This window comes from Austrofundulus limnaeus, unplaced genomic scaffold (assembly GCF_001266775.1).
Source record: "Austrofundulus limnaeus strain Quisiro unplaced genomic scaffold, Austrofundulus_limnaeus-1.0 Scaffold1185, whole genome shotgun sequence".
In the NCBI taxonomy this organism is placed as follows: Eukaryota; Metazoa; Chordata; class Actinopteri; order Cyprinodontiformes; family Rivulidae; genus Austrofundulus; species Austrofundulus limnaeus.
In genome coordinates, this window is record NW_013953587.1 from 84,971 (window position 1) to 96,858 (window position 11,888).

The 11,888-nt window shown below is 40.6% G+C and overlaps 1 long non-coding RNA gene across 1 annotated transcript; it reads right to left on the bottom strand.

The window, feature by feature from the left end:
* Positions 1-1,712: 1,712 nt before the first annotated feature.
* Positions 1,713-6,357, bottom strand: LOC106534482 (uncharacterized). The gene is made up of 4 exons (XR_001312349.1): positions 5,237-6,357; positions 4,708-4,972; positions 3,018-4,567; positions 1,713-2,402 (listed from the first exon to the last, which is right to left on the bottom strand). It is a non-coding gene; the product is annotated as an uncharacterized LOC106534482 (long non-coding RNA).
* Positions 6,358-11,888: the final 5,531 nt, after the last annotated feature.

Below are 11,888 nucleotides of genomic sequence, written 5' to 3' on the forward strand. Positions count from 1 at the left end.
ATACAATGATGGAGCGCACAGGGTGGAGGTGAGAGATGTCCTCTTGGTCCAAGGAGTGGGGTTGTGTGTGTGGACAGTGGAGACGAGGAGAAGCAAGCTCAACATGACCTCAGGCTATGTGACATAAAAAACTAAAGTTGCTGAGTTTTGAATAAAACAAATCAGATTTTTGTCTGTATTCATGATGCAAATGAGGACATTTTATGTAATTTACAATCAACAAGGTGACATTAGTGTGTTGAAAGTGAACTTATTTTAGGATTTTCACAGTTCTATCTTGACATTTCTCCAACAATCTACTCGAACATTGGGTCATGGCAGGGTTTTTCTTAACGACGTCATTCAGGATCAGCTTTGCGGCACAACCAGGTGTCACAAATCAGCTTAAAGACTGACATAAGAATTACTTCTACACTTCACTTAAAGTAAGACTGAGACGCTTGATAACTGATTTTTACTCTCAGCTTTKAACTAAGAATTTTTTTACACTTAAGTCCACTCTTAGCAGTATTCTTAAGAGTAATTCTAAGAAGTTGATAAATACAGACTCTGATCATCAAAATATTGTTAAATGAGGTTATTTACTTGTATGTAAACTTACAATATGCTGTACTGTCTTAATCAGTTGCAGGGAAACAAGGAGCTATGTGAAGAAGAGAAGGCTGTTGTTCGCTCCGTGACTTTGCGTTGGGACCTGCCTGGAGTCACAGAAAATAACTGGTTATGGTTGAGAGAAAAAAAATACTACTTCATGCTGTAAGTTTATCTATGTGCAGTAAGAGAATGCATAATGACGATTTTTACAACTCTTATATTGTAAAMTKTGTTATTCRTACYATGCCATGTAAGTTTCCAGTTATACAAGTAATTTCTAAATACTTGTGATTGCTGCTTTAACTGAAAACCATAAATTAACTGCTAAGGAAACACTTTTTAAGTATCCATATAAATTCCCATGTAGATCCTCTAAAGCACAAATTTGAGGGGAAAAAATAAAGTTTCATACCCATAGACACAGGAGCTCAATTTGTACAATTGCCTCTCWCCAAGAATGYCACCAMATAAATTCCCAGCCTGGAGACCTWTCTGGGAAGAGTTTGCATGTCCTGTATGTGCATGTAGTGCCTTCACAAACTCCGGCTTCCTCCCACACATGAAAAACATGACTGTTAGATCAATTGGTCAATTTAAATTGTCCCTAGGTGTGAGTGGTCATTTGTCTATGGCCTTCACCTGCCCAGGTGTGCCCGGCTCCTTGCACTGTGACTGCTGGATAATTGCTCTGGGGGCCACAGTTAATACAGGCCAACAGCACAGGGGCTGAACATCTAGAAGTTAGTCATTATGTAAATATGCCAAGTACTACAAAATCAAATATCTTTAGAAATACATAATTTTGCTGCATTTAATCATATGTACAACATACAGAACCCTATGTGATAAAATTAGCGAACACAATATCAAAATTAAAAAATAACACATGACTCCTATTTAACCGAAATATTTTGACATCTGACTTGCCAAATTTTTAAACAAATTTTATTTTCACTTTCATCATTTTATCTTCAACTGCTTGTAGTTTTAACTGTCTTGAACATTTACAGAAATGGTTTTTACCAGCTTCTATTTAAGATTCTGACATTTCTGTAGGTACCACATGTCTATGTTTAACCAAACAGAGTAATTAAAGTAGAAAACCGAGGGTTTGGGCTTAAGGGATAAATTAATCAATTGGTGGGCTGAACTTTGGTCATTTGCTGCGGGCCAGTAGTTGAATGGCACATGGGTAAAAGATAATGATTGGATGGAAGGGCTTATTTCACACGGTTCTTTCTTACAGGTTTTTGGACGGACAACCCAGCAAGTAAAACACATAACAAGAGGTCTCAAAGATGCTTCCATCTGGGAATTTTTCAGTTCAAGGCCAGATGCTGTGAAGGTTTTGTTCCCAAGAGCATGTGACGCGCACATTACACCACAGGTACTTCAACTCACATTTGAATAAAAAAAAAGGTCCTCTAGTAGTTTGTCAGGGTGGTGGTAGCACATACAGCAGATCATGTGACCCATGTACAGTCAGTCCATGAAGCATCCATACTTGTTGCAGTTTTATTCTTTTGGTTCAAAAATTTACCTTTATGCATTTTTAGGTCATTTTGGACAACATTAACWGGCCAAGAGATGAGGATGTTGATGAAGACATTGTATCCCTCAGTGRTCACAGCAGAATCATGGGTTATCTCCAAAGATTCATAGAGAGAGGTTCATTTATTTCATCATTATAATTTTCATTTGATATGCTGTGATTTTTGTCTTTGTTACAGGTAAAGTATTTATATTTTTATGAGTTACCATTTCTTATTTGTGCTATAAGGTACCTCTGATGTGTTGAGTCTCCTCACCTTCTGGACTGGCTGGGATGTATTGTCTTCAAACGTGGAGGTTGAAGTCATTGACTGTGCTCTTCCTCAGGCCTCTACCTGCTTCTTTMCACTGAAGCTTCCAAAAAACTCACTGAACTATGAAGAGTTTTGTCTAAACCTTATGGCCAGCATGTCGTCATCATATTCTGGTTTTGGCCAGATTTGAGCTTTACAGAAAAAACTGTAAAAAGTAGTGGAGGAAATAACTACCACAGAGCATGGTTATGGGTTATGTTGTGCAAATGTACTTCTAAATGTTATAGTCATAAGTTTGCTTAGAAGCAACTTCGTTACAAAAAAAGATTCACATGTTCAGTTTGTTAAACACAGCACCACTTGTCATTCAGATGAATTATGAAGCAGGTGTGAATTTAAAATTACCTGAAATCCTAAATTATAATGCATGTTATTAAAGCATAAAATATTGACCACTTGCATACTCTGCCTCAAGAGAAAATTTAGCTTAAAGGCAACACAGTGGTTGATGAAAATGTTTCTTCCTATCTCAAGATTTGTTTCTTTAGAGCCAATTTCTTAATTTTTACATACTGGAACAAATGAGAGCTAAGTGAGTAACTTCANGAGTCTCCTCACCTTCTGGACTGGCTGGGATGTATTGTCTTCAAACGTGGAGGTTGAAGTCATTGACTGTGCTCTTCCTCAGGCCTCTACCTGCTTCTTTMCACTGAAGCTTCCAAAAAACTCACTGAACTATGAAGAGTTTTGTCTAAACCTTATGGCCAGCATGTCGTCATCATATTCTGGTTTTGGCCAGATTTGAGCTTTACAGAAAAAACTGTAAAAAGTAGTGGAGGAAATAACTACCACAGAGCATGGTTATGGGTTATGTTGTGCAAATGTACTTCTAAATGTTATAGTCATAAGTTTGCTTAGAAGCAACTTCGTTACAAAAAAAGATTCACATGTTCAGTTTGTTAAACACAGCACCACTTGTCATTCAGATGAATTATGAAGCAGGTGTGAATTTAAAATTACCTGAAATCCTAAATTATAATGCATGTTATTAAAGCATAAAATATTGACCACTTGCATACTCTGCCTCAAGAGAAAATTTAGCTTAAAGGCAACACAGTGGTTGATGAAAATGTTTCTTCCTATCTCAAGATTTRTTTCTTTAGAGCCAATTTCTTAATTTTTACATACTGGAACAAATGAGAGCTAAGTGAGTAACTTCATTGAACATATTTGTAGTTATTGAACAGGTTTTACTCTATTAAACAGCATCTTTTTCTCCTGGCAGAAACTCAACATATTGGACTGTTAATTTGTATGCCCAATATTTATAAACTACTTAACTAGTTAACTGCTTGACAGTTGTCTGTCCTATCAGATACTGTATGTTACTGTAACTACATTTAAGGTTTAATAAAAAGGTATTTCTCTGAACTTTCTAGCAACTTCTTTCCAGAAATGCAATGTAAACAAAATATCCAACATGTAAATGAAACTGCACCACAGGCATTAGTGAAACAACTAATCAGTATGGTGACATGACAGGCTTTCAGCAGTATTGTGTGGTGTGAACCAAGCATGAATTATGAAATGGACATGTTTACATTATCTCAGTATACTTTAATAGCAAAAAAAAAAAAAACAGGTTACAGGTTTAACACAGGCCTGAAGAAGTAAACGAGGTTKTGCAATAATTCAGATGGAATATCCAAACTGACAAGATATGATCTACTGTAAAACCTGTTTTAGCTGTGAAAACACTAAAAGCAAGATTGATAGAAGTGGCAAATGCCTCAGGATGATACTGTGCTGTCACAGAACTGAATCTAAAACCACTTGTAAAGTAAAACTAWACCTGAACAAATATTGTTAAACTATCTTCTCCATCTTCAACTTATCCTTAGTCAGGTCGCAAGACATCCCTCTCCCCAGCGACACTTTCCAGCTCATCCTGAGGGGACTCCGAGGCGTTCCCAGGCCAGAGAGGATACATAAACTTATTTTGTTTTATGAAATACTTCAAAACATACCATTCAGTGCATCAGTAGTCTCCATATATACATTTAGCACACTGGAAAAAGACCCCAATGGATCTGGTAGCCTCTGAAGTTCACTCCTTCAGGATGGTGTCCAAGTGGACCTTCCCAGTCAACGCCATATTCCAGGTCAACCTTAATAAAAAATAAAATCAACGAAAAATAAATTATGAAATCACATCAACTACTTTGTAACATTTAATAAAATAATTAANAAAAATAAATTATGAAATCACATCAACTACTTTGTAACATTTAATAAAATAATTAAAAACCTGGGATGGGTCTTGGCCTTCACGTTGGTTTTGAGACCACAGCTGTTGTGGAGACCTATTCCTCTCTGTGCGGAGACGATGGTGGTTCCAGCCTTCCTTAAAGAAGTAAAGGTGTCTGTTTAGCTGTGGTAAGAAGGTCCAGTGTAGAGCATATAGATGCACCTCATTGTCAGGKTTAAGCAAGGCTTCTGATTCCAGGTTGTAGAAAGTTGTGTAGAATAGATCAACTACTCTGCCAAAGACATCTCTCCACAGTCATTCAATCCTGGATTTAGAGGGAAAAACAATACATATTCTGACAAATCAGTTTCAATAAAAAAAAATAAAATGACAGTGAAATTAAAAGGTTACAAAATGAAATGAAATTACTTAAAACCCTAAGTTGTCATTTGCATTCTTACAAAACGTGATGTTTAGGTTTCACTAAAGCTTAAACACATCTGGGGAGGACTTTATATGTGCAAAAATACATGTTGGATTAGTTTTACAGAGAATTAAAATATGCAAGAAGTTTGTAGTAAGTGAATACCTCTGGTTATGTGTGCTTCGTCCAGTGAGATGTGAATTCCTGTCTGGGCCTCTTCTGGACACCATGAAATGTACAACCTGAATGTTTTCCCCTCCTTTATCAGATCTGACACGTGATGGGATTCCATACTCATTTACTGCTTGAAGGAAGTTTTCAAACACAGTCTGTGTAAATGTTAGCAGTTTTTCCTGCTGATAAATTACATGCCTCAGTCACAACTTTTAATTCAGCTACTTGAGCTGATGCTGGTTGTTTAATGACCTCTGACCTCAACACAACAAACTTTCCTTGACATTCTGACACCACAGCAAAATAGGCAATGAGCTCACCATTGTCAGATTTATGAGAGTGCCCGTCAGTAAACAATGTCATGTCAGCTCCCTCTAGTGGGTCTTGAAAAACGTTGTCATGGGTTTTCATTTCCTGGTCTGTCCACTCTGCACAAATGTGGTCCTGGTTTGTCATCATCTGAGAAGCAATATTCACTYCCTCAGCTGTGAAATGAATATGTGGTTTGTCCAGCAMTCTCTTCACACTTTCTGCCTTGTTCAATGAAAATGTGAACGCCTGGGAGTCTATGAATGCTTTTACATCATGAGAAGTGTGAATTATCACCTGATTTGCCATGGTAATGTGGGATGTTTTCACAACAGCTTTCATAATGGCTTCAACATGTCTAACACAAGGTGGATGACCCCTTTCACTGTGATCCAGTTTTGAACTGTATTACATCAAGATCCTCCTGTTGTGTTCCAGCCTTTTCTGATACAATACTGCATTCACAAATCCTGCCTGTTCAGGTACATCTAAATGAAATGGCTGTGAATAATCAGGTTTCTGCAACACATATGCTCCTGCCAAACTCTGCTTCACCTGAACAAAAGCGCTGTCTCCTTCCTCTGTCCACTTTAAAGGAGCTGAGTACTTCCTGCAACATGCAGCTGAAATCAACTCCCTCAGTGGAGCCACTTTACTGCTGAACTCTGGAACAAAAGATCTACTGTAATTCACCAGCCCCAAAAATTTCATCATATCTCTGACTGTTTTAAGGGCTCGACACACGGGCAGCGACAAACTACAGCGATTAACGGCTGTCATTGCAGCCAGTGTGAAACCCGACACACGGGACATAATAGTGATCGCAGCGTTGCGAATCGCGCTCCCAGGTCGCTTGTCTTCATAAAATTTGATTGGTTCTTTACTCTGAAGGCAGGTGTGCATTACGAACGTGTAAACTAAACAAATCTTGCGATGCTAATGATATTGAAAAACAAACACACTCAAGATACAGTTTTATGAGGAAAGACTTACCATAAACTTCACCCTGGTACCAATAAATTCCCACAAAGCTTTTTAGTAATCACTTGGTGAAAGTGTTAGCTAACGGCAGTGTGTAGCATACTCTCCTCTCATTGGTCAGTCAATGAAACCCTCACTGATTGGTTGTACGCTAAGCGACAGCGACAAAAGTTGAACATTTTTCAACTTTCATATGTCGTGTCGCATGCTCGCGTGTGCACGTGTATGTGTACGAGCGCAAAATTTCACATGCACTATTTTCGCCGGTCGCTTAGCTGGAGGAGGGCAAGCGATTGTCGCCTCACCGCACAGGCTCCATAGGAAATGAATGGAGAGCGAGCGACGTTGTCTCCCGTGTGTCGAGCCCATTAGGCTTCGAGTAACTGAGAATAGAAGACTTCTGTTTTTCTGTCATTTGAAATCCTTCACCTGACACTACTCTCCCCAAGAAGGTGACACTTTCACGACCAATTTGCAGCTTTTGTCTGGAAACTTTAAAACCACAACTCGCCAGATGTCTTAGAACCATGTCTGTCACTTTTAATACTGTATGCTGTCACTACTCTCTTCTGCAATCAAAATGTCATCCACATACATCAACAGTAACGTCGTTGGAGGCAGAGTCAGCTCCTGTAGTTTTTGTCTCAGAATGTGGTTAAATATAGATGGTGAATCTACAAACCCCTGTGGTAGTCTAGTGAACTGATATTGTTGTGACTTGAATGTAAATGCAAAAATGCTCTGACTCTCACTGTGCAGTGGCACTGAAAAATATGCATTGCTCAAATCTATGCAACTGAAAAACCTATGTTCAGGTTTTATTGCATTTAACATTACCTAAGGATTTGGTGTTTCATAACATGAAGTTTCCACTACTTTATTTATTGGTCTCAAATCCTGCACGAGACGATACTCAATCTTGTTTGCTTTTGGCACTGGACAGATGGCCGTGTTCCACGGAGACGAAGTTGGTACCAAGACGCCATTTTCTATCAACCCCATGATAATTTTTTCACACCCTCTAACCTGTTCATGCCTCAAACGATATTGCGGATGATAAATAGGAACGGTACCTGGCTTCAAAACTATTTTACAGGGTCCACGTCCAGCATCCCCACATCTGTGCTGTTCTTTGTCCATAATGTCACAGGTAATTGCTCCACCATTTTTGCTGCTTTTGGATGGTCCAGATTCTCTTTCTCATGTGTCCTAACAACCCACTTTTTCTCAGGAATAAGAGATGTGACTGAAGTGTGTTTTATTCTGTATATGTCTGTTGAATGTGAATAACGCAAATCTGTGTTAATGTCCACCCAGTCATCTAGCATGAGGCAAGRYYTGATTAAAGGTCCCAATGACTTTCCCTCACAGCCTACAGCCACCTTCAAGGCAACATGAGGTGCAGAACCAGAATCCAACACACACAGCTCTTTCAGTGGTGATGACAGCTTTACTTCTGTTGCAACTCCATCTGGTGCCACAAAAATATCCCCCAGTTCTACCAACGGGTTTTCACCAGTGTCATCACAATGTCTCTGAAGTTCAGTCCACAAAATGTCATACGTTTCATCATCYGTCAGGGCACAGTTCATCGTGCAGTTCAGAGCATCAGCAGGCGAGTCATAATGTCTGAGAGAGCTTATCCATGGACCCCAGCTGGACATCATTGTCCACAACGGCATGGCTTTACATTCAGGAATCAATCCCCACCATATAATCGTGCTTTTTCTCCGGTGCCTCTTCAGATGCCTCCAGCAACATCTGAGCTAATGTATCCCTGGCTGTAGAACACACCTACATCTGTCCATCCAGGAATGAAATTTCAATCCGGTCTGGGCATAGCAGCAGACCCACATTCTGCTCACACAGGATATCTCTCCCCAGGAGATWGACTGGACAGTTTTTTGAGACCAGAAACCTGTGGTAAAAATGGAGATTGTTCCACTGGCAGGGCACAAACTCAGACAAAGKCCACTCTTCAGATTTTCCAGAAAAGCCAGCAACTCAGATCGCAATATCAGATAACGGCAGTGGCTCATTAACCGTACTGTATTTTGCTCCAGTATCCACAAGACACATCACCTCTCGACCGCAGACTGTAAGTTTTGTCATAGGGTCAAGATTCTTGTGGGCCCCCATCGCTGGCTCCTGGCACCCCTATTGCATCTGAAAACCACCCCTCTGTGCTGCCCCCCAGGACTGCTGACCCATATATGTTGCCGGTGCTCTTTGTGGAAATGGTAGTAATGGATAATATTGAGGTGCAAATGCTGGACCTGCCCCCTGCTGTATGGGCACCCCAAACTTTGTCGGGCATTCATTAGCCCAGTGACCCATCAGTCCACATAAGAAACATGCTTCAGGTTTGTAACCCTTTTTGAAAAATCTACCTCTACGACCCACTCATGCCCCTACCTCTGACAGGTGGGTATTGGTGACGATGATAATTTTGAGGATGACTATTGTTCGGCCCCCCTGCTCCCTGCATCAACAACTCCTGCTGCGGCATTTCCACTAATTGAGGCATCTGAACTGCACTTTTTTCTTTTGTCTGGTTCACTTTATCTCTTAGATCTTTTAGTTTAGCTTTAGCTAACTGTGCCCCCAAGGACTTCATTTCTTGTTGCTCAACCTGTTTGTCCTTTACCTGTTTGTCAATAAAATGGACCACATGATCACTCCATAAGTCATAATCTAACCTGTCTAACCCCACAACACACTCCAGCTGTTTTCTGACCTGATAAGTCTGGGACTTTAACACTGCCGACTTGAACATCACCCAGCTAGGCCTATCATAAACTGGATCCACACCAATTTTAGAACCCCATAATTCTCTGACCCTAGCCAGATACACTGATCCTCTTTCACCCTCTAGTGGTGTGATGTTGTTCAACTCTGACTCCATGTTAACTGGGAAACTCTCTCTGATCCTAGGCCACAATGCATACACACACCTTTCTAAAGGTGTGTCATCTGGAACACCAAAAGAAGCAACAGCTCCTTYGAGCTCAGTTAGCGCACCCCAGCTTATGCATGCACAATACATACATCTGAAATCACCCATCGTCGGAACTATACCAGAACACGCCTCTAAAAAGGCCTTAATCCACAATGACCCTCCAGCACTCAAATCAGGTAATTTTTGTTTAATCAGCTGTGTGTCCTGCATAGAAAATGGTTTGTAAGTGACAATGTTATGACCTGCCTCATTGGACTAAGTAACAAKTGGAAACATTCCCACCCACGGTTTCTGATCCATACAAGAATGAATATTTGACCTAACCTGCCTGTTATCTCTGTGATGTGGCCACTGTTTGTCTGTTATGCTGTGACCTATTACCCTGCATTGTTGAATCTAGTCTCATAACATGCATCTGCCCATCTCCCTGCAAGCATCCACCAGATGGCGGTGGCCCATCGTCCCACCGCTCTGAGGCCTCTCTGCCTGCCACATCATCCTGCAAAACCTYCTTTCTGTTGTGCTTTTGTGGATTTACAAATTCACTAATTGCAGTTTTTACACCATTTTCATCTTCCTGTGGACATAATTCAAGCAATCCTTTAACGACTGCATAAGCAACATCTTGCGGCCATTTACCTTTCACTATCGTGGTCCCAGTGTTGCGTGATGATTTGCTCGTGCCCTCTCCTGGGTCATCCTCAAACAAAGGCATCTGTTTCTCAGCAGTCGCTAACATGGTCACTACTTCCTTGTATGGACCTCTGCTGTCAGTCTTTTCTTTTTTCTGCTCCGTCTCAGTCACATCTGCTGCCACCTGGTGATTCTGTTTTGTCTCAGAGGCTCCTGCATGAGAGCGCCCCTCGTCAGCTGCATCACAATGTATAGTCTGAGTGTCTGTGAGATCTTTGTCAGATGTCAAGGTCTTGTTTTCACCCTCTTTGCTGGAGGTCAGAACGTCTGCCATTATCCTAAACATGCGCCGCCAATATTTATAATTTTTTTCCTTTTCTGGAGCTATCTTAGCCGTAATACTGTTTTGGTTTCATCTGTTTTTATGCTCTGTTGCCAAGAACGCTCTAATTTACAAACAATCCTCTGAACAGCTGCAGGGGTGGGTGCTGCTAACTCTAACTGCGAAAAATCACCCTCAGCTAACAACACTTTGCACATCTGCACAAAATCATCTTTCTCTGTCCTCACATGTTTAGACTCCACATCTTCAAGGTAAATCTGAAAAGTACGATACAAGATCACCCCCAAAGAACCCTCCTGAAAAGTATTCAAGTCCTCTWTAAATTTATCAGACATTTTTATCAATGTATTCACGTAACCCGAGCACAGGAAGTCTGGCGCAATGCCCAGCAGTTGGCAACCCTGAGATAGACAACTCTAGTAGCAGTCTACGTCAGCACCCCCTGCTGTTGAACAATCTCCTAGCCTGGTTACCCTAAACTAACAAAAAAAAACCCCAAAACTTGCTATAACCACCCACAGATGTCCCACACCTCCACTAGCGGTCACTTTTGTGTCAGACTTCTTAAGAGTACTTTTACTCTAAATTAATACATGACACAGCCGTGTGAATAAACACCTGCTGAGCGGAGAACCAGCCCAGACATTTACACACACACACACACATCACACGAGAGGAAAAGAAAGATTTTGATTCCTGGATTTTTCCCAATGACGCATGAATCACACACCTATAAAAAGGATTTATCTACTTTATTTTATTTACTACCATGCGTAAAACCCACCAGGCAATCTGACCTCACAAATCATGGATTTTTCTTTTAGTTAGGCCCTTAAATAGATCTATTATTGTATGACATTATATCACAGCAAATCGATATGTTAAAACGTTTAAAAAACATTTTTTTACCATCCGTATTAGCTACGAGTGCTTATTTTGTTTGCGACCGATAAGCTAATAAGCTACCATTGCAACACCGGTTCACCGTCTCAGCATAGCAATGCTAACACAGAAGCTAACAATTAGCGAGTCTTTTTCAACGCCCCGACACACAGGTCATAACATAGAAACACCGATCGTCGCACAATCCCGTTTTATTAACAATCCGGAAAGCAAAAATACTTTGCTCACCTGTTTACTGGCGCCAGGAAGTGCGGTGATGAGGCGAGCCCCACGACAGGCCCCGTGCTCAAGCAGCGCTAACACAGCCTCGCCGTCAACTGACCGAGCCAAACGTCAGGTGTCACCAAACTGTAAGAAATACGTGTTTAATATCGGCTGAAATCAGATGAAAACACAAGTGTTAAATAAGATGATCTGTGATAGGAAATAAATGTCATACAACCAGAATTCTGGAGTGAGTGAGGTTTATTTTGCCACCGGCTGACAAGCCAAACCACACTGAATGAAAAACAGGA